This window comes from Oncorhynchus mykiss, chromosome 22 (genome assembly GCF_013265735.2).
Source record: "Oncorhynchus mykiss isolate Arlee chromosome 22, USDA_OmykA_1.1, whole genome shotgun sequence".
NCBI lineage: Eukaryota > Metazoa > Chordata > Actinopteri > Salmoniformes > Salmonidae > Oncorhynchus > Oncorhynchus mykiss.
In genome coordinates this window covers 19996989-20013359 of record NC_048586.1, presented here as the reverse complement: position 1 = coordinate 20013359, position 16371 = coordinate 19996989, and the positions used below count along the sequence as shown (strand labels likewise).

Below are 16371 nucleotides of genomic sequence, written 5' to 3'. Positions count from 1 at the left end.
GGGCAGCACTGATGCGCCCTCCGGGGAGCGCAGGATGTCTCAGTCACGCTAGCTAGCCGGGGTCTCGTCGATCCCAGCCTACCCCCAGTGCAACTAGCCCCCCTTCCCCACTGACAACCCCCTCGAAAACATGTTCCTCCCTCCCTGGGCTACACACTGCCACACAATTAGACCACCCCTACACACACACACACACACACACACACACACACACATAAACACACACACACACACCACCCCTCAACTACCAGAGACCCACTGAAAGGCCAATACTTCCAGCCCAGTAAATTCACTCCTCAAACGTATCTACGCATTTAATTTCCGTTTCAGTCACCCCCACGTGCACCACACACAGCATGGCTCGTTATTCAGGTAAATTTGCCAGTGGCACACCGGAGCCAGTGCCAACTGAAAGCTACTGGGGGAAAAAAGGTTGAGATCTGACGGGAAAGCGAATTATTTTATCTTTAATTTGCGGGCTGAGCAAGTAGCCGACACAAGGTTGATACAGACATTGGCAAGTCAAAATCAAGTACTTTCAAGAACTTTTTCAAACACTAAATTGTAATTTTCAAGGACCTACATTTTATATTTTAATTGTTATAAACAATATAAAGCCTATAAACAAAAAACGTACCCCAAAATGTATGTATTACCACTTTAAGAATAGTTACTTTTTTTTAATAGGCCTACCAAATGGCATTATGCATTAACATTATTTTTACATTCTCAAATACACTACACGACCAAAAGTATGTGGACACCTGCTCATCGAACATCTCATTCCAAAATCATTAGGCATTAATATGGAGTTGGTCCCCCCGGTGCTGCTATAACAGCCTTCACTCTTCTGGGAAGACTTTCCACTAGATGTTGGAACATTGCTGTGGGGACTTCCATTCAGCCACAAGAGCATTAGTGAGGTCGGCCACTAATGTTGGGCGATTAGGCCTGGCTCGCAGTCGGCGTTCCAATTCATCCCACAAATAATTTGGTTGTAATTGTAATGTTGCAGGGTGGCCAACCGTCCTCCAGGAGATTCCAGGAGAGCTACTGGGTGTGCATTCTTTCTTCCTGCTCCAGAGGAATTTCCACCGAAATCTCCTTACCAAAACCCAGTTTACTTCAATCGACTTGGAATGGCATGGGTTGCTTAAAACAAATTAATGTCACACTATAACTGACTCAGCTACATCAAAACAGAGACTTGCAGATATTAATAAATGGACAACAGACATAGCCTTTGCGTTACAATGTGACAATGAGGCCCTGCCTTGCATTATTCTAAGGATTATTATTTATGTGCATCATACCCCTGTCCCCGCAGGAGGCCTTTTGGTAGTCCGTCAGTGTAAATAAGAATTTGTACATATCTGACTAGCTTCAGTTAAATAAAGGTCAACAAAAATGATAATGCATTAACTCATGAGCTGGGCAGAGCCTCTTAATTAATAAGGGCACATAAATATCTTTGCATGGTATACTGAAACATCTGTACTTTTTCAAAACTAGAACATGACAACTTTTTCCGGTCTATCGTTGCAGCCGATGTCCCCTGTTGCGCAGGCGCACCGTGCCTCTTGCCTGCTCCACTTACTCATTGCTGGAGTACTCGGAGTCTGGGCTGCAACATGTTAGTACATGCTGCATCGAAGTTAACACACTTGAATAATGCAACATTGGCATGTTGAAATTGTTCTTTACTGTTTGCAGACTAGAATACTTTTCAATGCATGAAGATAGCTTCCAGCTTTGTAGGCTAACTTTCCTTGCTAGCTTAACGTTACAGCTGAAGCTAGCACATTAAAGCAAAATATCCTGATTTCAAAGTTTATTATCACCCAAAACGTTACATTACTTAATCGTATCTTCGTCATACAATTTTTTTTTAGTAAATGTACTTTTCTAGAATTATGAAGTATGCCTTGGATTGCTGTGGTGTCATTTAACAACAAAGGAACCGATTTAATAAATTCACTCGCTGCAGCCGGGATAGGACCAAGAGCTAGAGCGGAGAGTGATGGGGGAGGGAGGGAAGAGAGGCAGAGGAATGGGCGAAAGTGACCCGCACACACGCATCAGCCGGATCGGAGCAGGGGAGACCGAGCGGACAGCAGAACAGAGCAACACAGCTAAACTCAGCCGAGCCGCCATACACAAACAGGGAAGTCGCTAAATCAACCAAAAATCGCCGAGGCAGCCTTAAAAAGTAGCTACATTTGTCACTATACTGTTTCACCAATAAAAGTCTCTGAAGATTCTGAAAACAAAAACGCTAAATAGGCAAAACTTCCCTCATCAAACACAACTAAGATGTGGGCATGTGCATTGTCATGAATGACCTCATTACTGTGTTAAAGAGACAGCGCAAACTTTTAACAAATAAGAGATTGCTACTTATATGCAAATCAGTACAAGAAAAATAAGTCCCAAATGGAAGGGAAGCAGATTATCATCTTTAGCCCCATGAAAGCAATGAATGAATCCACACACTCCTACTGAATATGCATTCACCTGTATTGTGAATTGGCCTAGGCACAAATGGATTTACCCAGTTTATGAATAGAGATTTACTATTCAAATAAATTATTACGTAGTTAGATCGGTAAAAAAAAAAAAAAGTGAGTAGTAAAAGTGATCAAATATTGTTGTCCTATTCACATGGAATAGTTACACGGAACTGGTCTCCATATAGGTCAGGGTGAAAATAAATACATTTTAGCCCCACAGGGGTGGAGTGGGGTGGGGTGTTTTTTGTCGTATGCGAGACAGGAAGGTCATCCATAGCCTACTCACCAGGTCGATTGACAGGCCTCCTGTCATTATGGTTATGGCAAAATACCTCATGTACAAAAACCAACAAATCAAAGCAGCAATCATTATGGGTTCCAATCCAACTAGACACCTTCAAATGAGAAAATAGCAAACAGACGAGGGCAAAAAATGTACCCCTAAAAATACCCGATGTTGGGGTTTTTCTCTGCCCCTGGGTGAAACTGGTCTCATAATAATTACAAATTAGTGTTGCACGGTACACCGAAACTTCGGTACTTTTTCAATACTAGAACATGAAAAACAGTTCGGTACTAGAATTCTTGTTACTTTCGGTACTTCTGTCAAATGTGTCTCACGGATCAAGCCAGCCAATGTCCCCCTTATTATATCGCCCACTGTGCCTGCTCTGCTTACTCATTGCTAGCCTGCACTGGGAGTCTGGGCTGCATCATGTTAACTACCCACTCATAAAGCACAGAAGTCAACACACTCGACAGCATAGTAGAAATGTTGAAACTGTTAATTACTGTTCGCAAAACAATGTCCATACAGGCTTAGAACACTTTACACTGCTTCCAGCTTTGTAGGCCAACTTTCTGTGCCAGCTGAAGCTAACATGAATTAACTGCCCTACTACTTTGTTTGTGATGCAAACCATAATGAAAATATGCTAATTTCAAAGCTGATTGCAACTAAAAACTTTATTCATTCGCTTATTCACTCTCTCTCATGTCTCTCCCAAAGATTATCTATTGCCTCAGTGAATTGACTGTGCTCCGATAGGCAGCCCCCCCTTTTGCCTCATGAATGACATCATTACTGGTTAAAGAGACAGCTTGTTTAATAACAATGCGTGCTACTTCTATGCAAATGTTGTTGATCAGTACAATAAAATGCATGAGCTGGAGCACACCCAGAGAAAAGTATTTAATGTTGAGGTGATGACTAACTGTGAATAAACTAAGTTATAAAAACAAAGAGATTTGCACACTCCATATATACACTGCTCAAAAAAATAAAGGGAACACTTAAACAACACAATGTAACTCCAAGTCAATCACACTTCTGTGAAATCAAACTGTCCACTTAGGAAGCAACACGGATTGACAATAAATTTCACATGCTGTTGTGCAAATGGAATAGACAACAGGTGGAAATTATAGGCAAGACACCCCCAATAAAGGAGTGGTTCTGCAGGTGGTGACGACAGACCACTTCTCAGTTCCTATGCTTCTTGGCTGATGTTTTGGTCACTTTTGAATGCTGGCGGTGCTTTCACTCTAGTGGTAGCATGAGACGGAGTCTACAACCCACACAAGTGGCTCAGGTAGTGCAGCTCATCCAGGATGGCGCAGCTCATCCAGGATGGCACATCAATGTGAGCTGTGGCAAGAAGGTTTGCTGTGTCTGTCAGCATAGTGTCCAGAGCATGGAAGCGCTACAAGGAGACAGGCCAGTACATCAGGAGACGTGGAGGAGGCCGTAGGAGGGCAACAACCCAGCAGCAGGACCGCTACCTCCGCCTTTGTGCAAGGAGGAGCAGGAGGAACACTGCCAGAGCCCTGCAAAATGACCTCCAGCAGGCCACAAATGTGCATGTGTCTGCTCAGCGGGCCCAACGTCCACAGGTGGGGGTTGGGCTTACAGCCCAACACCGTGCAGGACGTTTGGCATTTGCCAGAGAACACCAAGATTGGCAATTTCGCCACTGGCGCCCTGTGCTCTTCACAGATGAAAGCACGTTCACACTGAGCACGTGACAGACGTGACAGAGTCTGGAGACGCTGTGGAGAATGTTCTGCTGCCTGCAACAACCTCCAGCATGACCGGTTTGGCGGTGGGTCAGTCATGGTGTAGGGTGGCATTTCTTTGGGGGGCCGCACAGCCCTCCATGTGCTCGCCAGAGGTAGCCTGACTGTCATTAGGTACTGAGATGAGATCCTCAGACCCCTTGTGAGACCATATGCTGGTGCGGTTGGCCCTGGGTTCCTCCTAATGCAAGACAATGCTTGACCTCATGTGGCTGGAATGTGTCAGCAGTTACTGCAAGAGGAAGGCATTGATGCTATGGACTGGCCCGCCCGTTCCCCAGACCTGAATCCAATTGAGCACATCTGGGACATCATGTCTCGCTCCATCCACCAACGCCACGTTGCACCACAGACTGTCCAGGAGTTGGCGGATGCTTTAGTCCAGGTCTGGGAGGAGATCCCTCAGAAGACCATGGCTCATCAGGAGCATGCCCAGGAGTTGTAGGGAGGTCATACAGGCACGTGGAGGCCACACACACTACGGAGCCTCATTTTGACTTGTTTTAAGGACATTACATCAAAGTTGGATCAGCCTGTAGTGTGGTTTTCCACTTTAATTTTGAGTGTGACTCCAAATCCAGACTTCCATGGGTTGATAAATTTGATTTCCATTGATAATTTGTGTGATTTTGTTGTCAGCACATTCAACTATGTAAAGAAAAAAAGTATTTAATAAGAATATTTAATTCATTCAGATCTAGGATGTTTTATTTTAGTGTTCCCTTTATTTTTTTGATCAGTGTATAACCTCCCACTGTGCCATCTTCAGGGTAATGTTATGAATCGGACGCGAAGGATTTACTTCAGGCACCCGATAAGGTCAAAATCCCTGTGATTCGCATGAGAAAGAGACAAGAGATATGGGGGCGTAGATCGGGGTGCCTTGTAACGATCTGACGGCGAGTGGGTAATCTGCCTCTACCATCAGCACTTTTAGCCAACGTACAATCATTGGATAACAAAATAGATGAACTACGATCACGAATATCCTACCAACGGGACATTAAAAACTGTATGTTTCACCGAGTTGAGGCTCAACAACGACATAAATAACATACAGCTGGCGGGTTTTATGCAGAACCGTCAAGATAGAACAGCCACCTCCGGTAAGACAAGGGGTGATCGTCTGTGTATATTTGCAAACAACAGCTGGTGCACAAAATCTAATAGTAAGGAAGTCTCAAGGTTTTGCTCGCCTGAGGTAGAGTATCTCATGATAAGCTGTAGACCACTCTATTTTCCAAGAGAGTTTTCAACTATATTCTTCGTAGCTGGCTATTCACCACCACAAACCGATGCTGGCACTAAGACCGCAGTCAATGAGCTGTGTACCGCCATAAGCAAACAGGAAAACGCTCATCCAGAGGCGGCGCTCCTAGTGCCCATGGACTTTAATGCAGGGAAACTTAAATCTGTTTTACTTAATTGTACCAGCATGTTACATGTGCAACCAGAAGGGGGAAAAAAACTCTAGACCATCTTTACTGCACACACAGAGATGCGTACAAAGCTCTCCCTCGCCCTCCATTTGGCTAAGCTGACCATAATTCTATCCTCCTGATTCCTGCTTACAGTGACTCTTTACTTGCCATCATGGGATAATCAAAATAAATCAGCCAAGACCTCAGAGAAAAAATTGTAGACCTCCACAAGTCTGGTTCATCCTTGGGATAAATTTCCAAACGCATGGTGTTTATACTTGTGTACGAATGTTTGCGTACAAACAATAGTGCGCAAGTATAAACACCATGGGACCATGCAGACGTGTTCCGTCTCCTAGAGATGAACATATTTGTGCGAAAAGTGCAAATCAATCCCAGAACAACAGCAAAGGATCTTGTGAAGATGCTGGAGGAAACAGGTACAAAGTATCTATATCCACAGTATAACGAGTCCTATATCGACATAACCTGAAAGGCCGCTCAGCAAGGAAGAAGCCACTGCTCCAAAACCGCCATAAAAAAGCCAGACTAAGGTTTGCAACTGCACATGGGGACAAAGACTGTACTTTTTGGATCAATGTCCTCTGGTCTAATGAAACAAAAATATAACTGTTTGGCCATAATGACCATCGTTTGGAGGAAAAATGGGGAGGATTTCAAGCCGAAGAACACCGTCCCAACCGTGAAGCACAAGGGTGGCAGCATCATGTTGTGGGTGTGCTTTGCTGCAGGAGGGACAGGTGCACTTCACAAAATAGATGGCATCATGAGGGAGGAAAATTATGTGGATATATTGAAGCAACATCAAGACATCAATCAGGAAGTTAAAGCTTGGTTGCAAATGGATCTTCCAAAAGGACAATTACCTCAAGCATACTTCCAAAGTTGTGGCAAAATGGCTTAAGGACAAGAAAGTCAAGGTATTGGAGTGGCCATCACAAAGACCTGACCTCAATCCTATAGAAAATTTGTGGGCAGAACTGAAAAGGCGTGTGCGAGCAAGGAGGCCTTCAAACCTGACTCAGTTACACCAGCTCTGTCAGGAGGAATGGGCCAACATTCAAATCAAAACAAATCAAATGTATTTATATAGCCCTTCGTACATCAGCTGATATCTCAAAGTGTTGTACAGAAACCCAGCCTAAAACCCCAAACAGCAAGCAATGCAGGTGAAGAAGCACCAACTTATTGTGGGAAGCTTGTGTTAGGCTACCCGAAACGTTTGACCCAAGTTAAACAATTTAAAGGCAATGCTACCAAATACTACTTGAGTGTATGTAAACTTCGGACCCACTTTAGCTGTTGCAAAAGCAGAAGTTACTCTTCCTGGGGTCCACACAAAACATGAAACATAATACAGAATGACATAATACAGAACATCAATAGACAAGAACAGCTCTAGGACAGAACTACATAAAAAAAAATTACAGGCACACGTAGCCAACATACAGTGCCTTGCGAAAGTATTCGGCCCCCTTGAACTTTGCAACCTTTTGCCACATTTCAGGCTTCAAACATAAAGATATAAAACTGTATTTTTTTGTGAAGAATCAACAACAAGTGGGACACAATCATGAAGTGGAACGACATTTATTGGATATTTCAAACTTTTTTAACAAATCAAAAACTGAAAAATTGGGCGTGCAAAATTATTCAGCCCCTTTACTTTCAGTGCAGCAAACTCTCTCCAGAAGTTCAGTGAGGATCTCTGAATGATCCAATGTTGACCTAAATGACTAATGAGTATAAATACAATCCACCTGTGTGTAATCAAGTCTCCGTATAAATGCACCTGCACTGTGATAGTCTCAGAGGTCCGTTAAAAGCGAAAAGAGCATCATGAAGACCAAGGAACACACCAGGCAGGTCCGAGATACTGTTGTGAAGAAGTTTAAAGCCGGATTTGGATACAAAAAGATTTCCCAAGCTTTAAACATCCCAAGGAGCCCTGTGCAAGCGATAATATTGAAATGGAAGGAGTATCAGACCACTGCAAATCTACCAAGACCTGGCCGTCCCTCTAAACTTTCAGCTCATACAAGGAGAAGACTGATCAGAGATGCAGCCAAGAGGCCCATGATCACTCTGGATGAACTGCAGAGATCTACAGCTGAGGTGGGAGACTCTGTCCATAGGACAACAATCAGTTGTTTATTGCACATCTGGCCTTAATGGAAGAGTGGCAAGAAGAAAGCCATTTCTTAAAGATATCCATAAAAAGTGTTGTTTAAAGTTTGCCACAAGCCACCTGGGAGACACACCAAACATGTGGAAGAAGGTGCTCTGGTCAGATGAAACCAAAATTGAACTTTTTGGCAACAATGCAAAACGTTATGTTTGGCGTAAAAGCAACACAGCTCATCACCCTGAACACACCATCCCCACTGCCAAACATGGTGGTGGCAGCATCATGGTTTGGGCCTGCTTTTCTTCAGCAGGGACAGGGAAGATGGTTCAAATTGATGGGAAGATGGATGGAGCCAAATACAGGACCATTCTGGAAGAAAACCTGATGGAGTCTGCAAAAGACCTGAGACTGGGACGGAGATGTGTCTTCCAACAAGACAATGATCCAAAACATAAAGCAAAATCTACAATGGAATGGTTCAAAAATAAACATATCCAGGTGTTAGAATGGCCAAGTCAAAGTCCAGACCTGAATCCAATCGAGAATCTGTGGAAAGAACTGAAAACTGCTGTTCACAAATGCTCTCCATCCAACCTCACTGAGCTCGAGCTGTTTTGCAAGGAGGAATGGGAAAAAATGTCAGTCTCTCGATGTGCAAAACTGATAGAGACATACCCCAAGCGACTTACAGCTGTAATCGCAGCAAAAGGTGGCGCTACAAAGTATTACCTTAAGGGGGCTGAATAATTTTGCACGCCCAATTTTTCAGTTTTTGATTTGTTAAAAAAGTTTTAAATATCCAATAAATGTCGTTCCACTTCATGATTGTGTCCCACTTGTTGTTGATTCTTCACAAAAAAATACAGTTTTATATCTTTATGTTTGAAGCCTGAAATGTGGCAAAAGGTTGCAAAGTTCAAGGGGGCCGAATACTTTCGCAAGGCACTGTATGTACATCCTATGTGTTTTAATTAAATCAACTATATGCACTGAGCTTGTCTGATGCTTTAAGCGATCTGTTTGTTAATTAAGACACACAAATGACTAGACTGAATCCGACTGCAATTGATTTGCTAGTGCCGGGCCTGGCTCAGACTTGCTGCCCTGTGTTTTTAAAAAAGACAGCAAGCGGCTGTGTGACTAGCACACGTTGTTTCTCTCTCCTCCCTTCTGAAGCGACCACCACAGAATGTGTTTCTGAAGCTGCAATATAGAATGCATTCGGAAAGAATTCAAACCCCTTGACTTTTTCAACATTTTGTTACATTAGACTTATTCTGAAATAGTTTAAATTGTTTTTTTCCCTCAGTCTACACACAATAGCCCATAATTACAAAGCAAAAACAGGTGTACATTTCTTTGCAAATGTATTAAATATAAGACTGAAATATCACATTTACATAAGTATTCAGAACCTTTACTCAGTACTTTGTTGAAGCACTTTTGGCAGCGATTACAGCCTCGACTGTTAGGAGTTCCTCCCATTCTCCTCTGCAGATCCTCTCCAGCTCTGTCAGGTTGGATGGGGAGTGTCGCTGCACAGCTTTTTCAGGTCTCTCCAGTGATGTTCGATCAGGTTCAAGTCCGGGCTCTGGCTGGGCCACTCAAGGACATTCAAACACTTGTACCAAAGCCACTCCTGCATTGTCTTGGCTGTGTGCTTAGGGTCGTAGACCTGTTGGAAGGTGAACCTTTTCCCCAGTTGGAGGTCCTGAACACTGGAACAGATTTTCATCTAGGATCTTTTTGTACTCTTCTCTGTTCATCTTTCCCTCGTTCCTGACTAGTCTCCCAGTCCCTGCCGCCGGAAAACATCCCCGCAGCATGATGCTGCCACCACCATGCTTCACCGTAGGGATGGAGTCAGGTTTCCTCCAGACGTGACGCTTGGCATTCTCATTGGACCAGAAAATCTTGTTTCTCATGGTCTGCGAGTCCTTTAGGCAAACTCCAAGTGGGCTGTCATGTGCCATTTTACTCAGGAATGGCTTCCGTCTGGCCACTCTACCATAAACACCTGATTTATGGTGTGCTGCAGAGATGGTTGTCCTTCTGGAAGGTTCTCCCATCTCCACAGAGGAACTCTGGAGCTCTGTCAGAGTGACCATCAGATTCTTGGTCACCTCCCTGACCAAGGCCCTTCTCCCCCGATTGCTCAGTTTGGCCGGGCGGCCAGCTCTAGGAAGAGTCTTGGTGTTTCCAAACTTCTTCCATTTAAGAATGATGGAGGCCACTTTGTTCTTGGGGACCTTCAATTCTTCCAAATTGTCTTGGTACCCTTCCCCAGATCTGTGCCAACACAATCCTGTCTCGGCGCTCTACAGACAATTCCTTCGACCTCATGGCTTGGTTTTTGCTCTCACATGCACTGTCAACTGTGGGACCTTATATAGACAGGTGTGTGCCTTTCCAAATCATGTCCAATCAATTTAATTTACGACAGGTGGACTCCAATTAAATTGTAGAAACAGGATGATCAATGGAAAAAGGATGCATCTGAGCTCAATTTCGAGTCTCATAGCAAAGGGTCTGAAAACTGTAAATACGTTTTTTTTTTTTTTTTTTTACTGTTTTTCGATTTGTCATTGTGGGGTATTTTTTGTAGATTGATTTTATTTAATCAATTATAGAATAAGGCTGTAACATAACAAAATGTGGAAAATTGGAAGGGGTCTGATTACTTTCCAAATACACTGTAATTACAGCCATTTCTGACTGAAAAGTGATGTCACCGAAATCCCTAAATTGCTTTGGAAAAAATATTCCTTGCTCTCTTTACGAGGCACATGTACGTAAGAAATACACTTGAAATGGGAGAATGTTTACTGGTTGTTCAGGAGATAAAGGGAAGTCAGATGTGTGGAATACATTTGACTAGTTGTGGAAAATACTTGAGATCAAGAAAAGGAAGGTAAGGAGCAAGCGCTGCATGCATATTATGTGTGCCAAACAGGTAATGTTAGATAACGATATAATTTTTCTGACCGTTTGGAACAATGTAAACAACACTAAATACATTATAAGCATACCAGTGTCTGTTATATATATATATATATATATATATATATATATATATATATATATATATAAATCAAATCATGAAAGACTCGTATGCTGTGTGATGACATGAATGAATAAATGATTGATTGATACAGTGACCTATATAAGTATTGAAATATAGGCCTAAGTAAGTTACGGTATTAAGACTAATCAGGATGCAGCTCAGCTCTATGGTGTCTATACTAGGCTGCTATACTAAGCCTACTAATGATAATGACATTGCTTTTATTATAATTATGATCATAATATTAATAGTAATAATAACAATAAGAAGGAGCTCAAGGAAAAAGGCGGGTTATTATTATTAATATAATTTCTGACAATTTGCAACAGTGTAAACACTAAATAAATTATAAATCATACCAGAGAGGCTGGTTTGTAAAGCTTTTATTACAGCATAAAAGTTTTTTTTTCAAATCAGAATTTGTGAAATTGTTTATCCGACATGTGGTTGCTGAGGTTTGGTGCTCATGGAATCAGTAGGCTATTAAACAAGCAGTCAAATAGGCAACAGAAGCAGGATCTGTCTTATTTCTGTAGATATATATGGTTGATTTATAAAGCCAGGCACATTTAACAGTTGTGCTATTGATTATAGACCTAATTAAGTTGGTTTCCTCTCCTCACTTTTCTTAGACAATTAAGGCAAGGGCTATTTTCTTGTCTGTCTCCTAACTCCGCTGCATTGTTCTCTACACCAATATGCTGGTTAACTTTGCTATTATGAACTTAGCAACATGGTCTAGGAAAAGGCATCAATTCAACAGCGCACTGATGTGTTTCAGAACCGCGGACAGCGACCACTATCCAACGTAGGAGAAAGCGCATTTGTTATAAAATAATATTTTTTATTTGTGTTGCACCATTGTTCTTACATAATATAAACATATACAATTTCAGTAGAATATGTCTCAGGGGCGGCAGCGTAGCCTAGTGGTTAGAGCGTTGGACTAGTAACCTGAGCTGACAAGGTACGAATCTGTCGTTCTGCCCCTGAACAGGCAGCTAACCCACTGTTCCTAGGCCGTCATTGAAAATAAGAATTTGTTCTTAACTGACTTGCCTAGTTAAATTTTTAAAAAATAAAAAAGACTGATGGACTGTGCCATCCCCACAGCCTCCACAATGGATCAGTCCACTCAGACAGGCATGAATCAGGCCTGATTGATTTATTTTGTCTTGTACACCATGATTTATTTATTTTTTTGCTACTGCTCGAATAAAGGAATCTCGGTCGACCAACAGCCTATCGACCAAACAATCGACCAGTCGACTAAATGGGGTCAGCCCTAATTCAATGTCTGCTTTTTTTTTAAATTTTGAACCATCTACCAATATGTGCCCTTCTTTGCGAGGCATTGAAAAACCTCCCTGGTCTTTGTGGTTCTTTATAGTTGAATCTGTGTTTGAAATTCACTGCTCAACTGAGGGACCTTACACATAATTGTATGTGTGGGGTACATAGATTCAGTAGTCACTCAAGTGAATCCATGCAACTTATTATGTGACTTGTTAAGCACATTTTTACCCCAGAACATACATGTATTTAGGCTTGCCATAACAAAGGGTATTGACATTTCATTTTTTATTACACTGAATAGAAATGTTTCATGAGCTGAAATAAAATTTCCCCAAAATTTTCCAATATGCACAAAAAGCTTGTTTCTCTTGTATTTTGTTCAAAAATTTGTTAACATCCCTGTTAGTGAGAAATTCTCCTTTGCCAAGATAATCCATCCATCTGACAGGTGTGGCATATCAAGAAGCTGATTAAACGGCATGATCATTACACAGGTGCACCTTGTGCCGGGGACAATAAAAGGCCACTCTAAAATGTGCAGTTGTCACACAACGCCAGCTCTGTTTCAGCATGACAGTGCCCCCGTGCACAAAGCGAGGTCCATACAGAAATGGTTTATTGAGATCGGTGTGGAAGAACTTGACCCCATCGAAGACCTTTGGGATGAATTGGAACGCTGACTTCGAGCCAGACCTAATTGCCCAACATCAGTGGCCGACCTCACTAATGCTCTTGTGACTGAATGGAAGCAAGTCCCTGCAGCAATGTTCCAACATCTAGTAGAAAGCCTTCCCAGAAGATTGGAGGCTATTATAGCAGCATAGGGGAGACCAACTCCATATAAATATCCACATATTTTTGTATATATAGATGTATGACCAAGGAAGACTCCACCCCCGCTACTGAAAGAAATTCTAGGGGAAACACTGCCGTACTTTTTGGATATGTTACTTCATTTGTAACATTATGTGGTGATTTTAGAGGTGGCATCCCAGAGTGGTTGGAGAGGGGCGAGGGGAATTGTTTTTCCTAGGAACCAGAGTTTTTCCTGATCTGGTAGGCTACCTGAACCAGGGAAACCTCCGGACCCTAGTTGTAGGGTATGACATACTAATACATCAGATGTAAAAAACGGTTTTATATGGGCTATGGGCTAATTTTTCTGTTTTTTCTGGGATAAAAACATTAAAACACTGTTAAACTGCAGCAACCTTGAATGATATTTTAAAACTAAACTAACATGGGATCCTTTACACATACAGAGACAACAACTGCGTTTGAACAACAGAACAGGGCTGAGCTTGCTTTATGCAGGGTTGCATTGTGTAGGCCTTTGCATCAGTAATTAAAAAGTTACTCACCCAGTATGTCATCACTATTGTGTTGATTGATTAACTCTAGGCAATGTTGGATTGAAAAGGTTGGCTAGCCATCCGAAATTATAAACCAAATTTGATCACATTCACATTTTTTCTTAACACAAATAAATACATGACCGCTTCGATTCCCCAGAGGGGGTCAACGGGCATAGGCTTCTCTAGACTACCTGCAGCTGTAATTGTTATCAATAGGCTACAGTTGATCAGACTATAACAGATTAATTGTGCACGAGTTGACAAATCATGAGGCGAATCAGTCTGAACAACAGTACTTTGTCCCTCTTTTCAACACTTTGTGTCAATATTTTGTTCTTATTAAGCCAAATCAAAAGTGCTGGGGCAAATGCCAGCTTGCCACACGTATGCCTGCGTCCAGGCTGTGCTGATCTCTGCGATTTAAATCGCCACACAATTCTACAAATGAATAAACATGTCCTATATGTATGATCTACTATCTAGACATGTTCTGATAGTCTCAATATTTTTAGACAGTGTGTCGAAATTTCGATACACTATTTTTTTGTATTATTGTGGCGGGAATGACGATACATAACTTCAAACACCCATTAGCACCAAATACAGTATTTAATTCAACAAGAACACCACACATTTCTTGAACCAATACTGTAGCCTATATTATAGGCTATACATTATTAATTTACATCAAATGGTTGACCACAACAACGCCCAACCATGCTGTGATTTAACCTAAATAAGTGTCCTTCTGAAAACCCATACGGCAGGTTGTTCATGGGCTATAATAGCCTGGCACACAATTTAGCAACGTAACCTACCACATTTCAATTTGGTGCTTTCGTTTTATTCGGGGGAAACTTGGCTCCATTTTGAATCGTATCTAATTTTGTTCAAACGCCATGACTTTTCAAATGCTATCTATTACAGGTCAAAAACTGACCATGGCTTGGTAGCCTACTTCAAATTCGAAATCTAGAGAAAATATAATATTTTTCTCACCAAGCGAACTGTTCAACTGACAGCGCTCAACTGAACAACTAGCCATTCCGTCAACTAATCGTGTAGAGTTCCCCGCCAAAAGAACGTTACAATGTATCCCTTTCATTAAACTGCGGCTCTGCACATGCGGTCTCCCTGGATCTTCATTGTAGTACACTGTATATTCGCAACTAGCAGACACGACAGCCGAACACAACATGATAACGTCAGCTCAATGTACTAAACAAGGTGCACATTTGTATTAAATAGGGTTGACTACATTTAAGGCAAAAGCCATGTTTGTACGCTGTCTACAAGAACATATGAAATAAACACACCCGGAACCCAAGCATACCATCCGTCACACTGAGAAGACGTCAATACTTACAGTAGTGTTGCAATTAAAAGGGAAGCTTTCAGTTCCATTAAAGAGGTGCTCGTCCTCCGTTCAATTTAAAAGCAAAGAGCGCCTCTTGTATGTTTTATGGGTTGCAGAATGAATTGGCTTGAAAGCTCCGCTCGTACAGTTGCATGCACACGCTGCAATACAGACAGACTGGCTATGTTCCTCTAGCGGTGTGGGTCCTCCGGCGCAAGCAATGGGAAGGATAGATAAACAGGACAGTGTGAATGCAGAAACACGTAATCGGATCTATCGGTCTGTCGTGCTGAACTGCGCATGTGCATGCCTGTCAAATGAATCGGACGCACAGGGTACGTTCGAGCGAATCACTTTTGTCAAGTCGGTGACCATTGTTCACCGCCTTTCAATGTGTGTAGAATTATGGGGATAAAATGTTCCGACTTGATCCTATATATCGACTGCATGCACTTAACAAACATCATGTGATCAAAGGTCATTAAGTGTTGACTACTGTAGACTGCAAGTTTCTGCAGTTGCTCTTCAGCAACTTCATCCTGCAGTCTGCTTTGTCGGAGGCTCTATTGTGAAACAATTAGGGTATTTTTGTTTGACCCACGCGAACGTGACCAAAGATGTGACGAACAGGAACCAACTTTGCCGCAATTCATGTAGACCTATACCCACTGGGCACAGACGTAAATTTAACGTCTATTCCACGTTGGTGACGTGGAAAACAACGTTGATTCAACCACTGTGTGCCCAGTGGATACAGTGAATATATATATACATGAATATGATAGAGGCTCTCTCTCACCAATTGATTGTACAATGTGCACACATAAATGTTTAGTTTGTAAGTGTGAGATATGAGATATGTTTATTTCCACATTATATAGAACAACTTGGTAACACTTCCTTTTAAGGGGTCCTTTTACAGTGTAATTACATGTGTAATTATTCTGTAACAAGTATTGTAGTTAACTCTAACAACTCTCAGGTTCAATGTAATAACAACATGCACCTGGTAGTAATTGCAGTTTGTAATTACAGAAGTGTAACATCAAACGCTTGTCACCATTCTAGTTACAAATGGGCAGGTTTCCACTAAATTTACAAAATTAGTGTTTTGCTTCTTCTCATTTGCATAAAATTCATTAA

At 41.9% G+C, this 16371-nt stretch overlaps 1 protein-coding gene across 3 annotated transcripts in view; it reads right to left on the bottom strand.

Moving 5' to 3' along the window:
- Positions 1-15521, bottom strand: part of adarb1b (adenosine deaminase RNA specific B1b) — a 177822-nt gene extending 162301 nt beyond the window's left edge. For all 3 annotated transcript variants that reach the window (XM_036958943.1, XM_036958944.1, XM_036958945.1), the window contains exon 1: positions 15238-15521. The gene's annotated coding sequence lies outside the window, so the exon portion shown is untranslated. The remainder of the gene's footprint in view (positions 1-15237) is intronic.
- Positions 15522-16371: the final 850 nt, after the last annotated feature.